Source organism: Penaeus monodon, chromosome 28 (assembly GCF_015228065.2).
Source record: "Penaeus monodon isolate SGIC_2016 chromosome 28, NSTDA_Pmon_1, whole genome shotgun sequence".
In the NCBI taxonomy this organism is placed as follows: domain Eukaryota; kingdom Metazoa; phylum Arthropoda; class Malacostraca; order Decapoda; family Penaeidae; genus Penaeus; species Penaeus monodon.
Genome location: NC_051413.1, coordinates 32637617 through 32637890, shown reverse-complemented (window position 1 = coordinate 32637890; position 274 = coordinate 32637617). Strand labels below are relative to the sequence as shown.

The following is a 274-nucleotide window of genomic DNA, read 5'->3' as shown; positions in this document are numbered from 1 at the left end:
AAAATGTTCAATTGATAATTCTCTGGAAAATTAACTAGAATCGCATAGCCGAGTGAATATTACTATAATAGGTAAAATAACATTAAGTTAAAAAAAAGTTGAGTTGAAGCTGCAGACTTTACTCATTCAGTTCCTTTTGGCTCATTTTGGTTTAAAGCAAAATATAAAATCCAAATTGGAATCATGAAACTCTCTCTGGAGGTTATGAATACAATATCAAAATTTCATAGAATATAAACTTTTTTTGACGAGAGAGTAGTAAAAAAAATAAAAA

The 274-nt window shown here is 27.0% G+C and overlaps 1 protein-coding gene across 1 annotated transcript in view; it reads left to right on the top strand.

Annotated features, from left to right (window-relative positions):
• Positions 1 to 274, top strand: part of LOC119591177 (cartilage oligomeric matrix protein-like) — a 14802-nt gene that overhangs the window by 7185 nt on the left and 7343 nt on the right. The gene's annotated exons all lie outside the window — the stretch shown is intronic.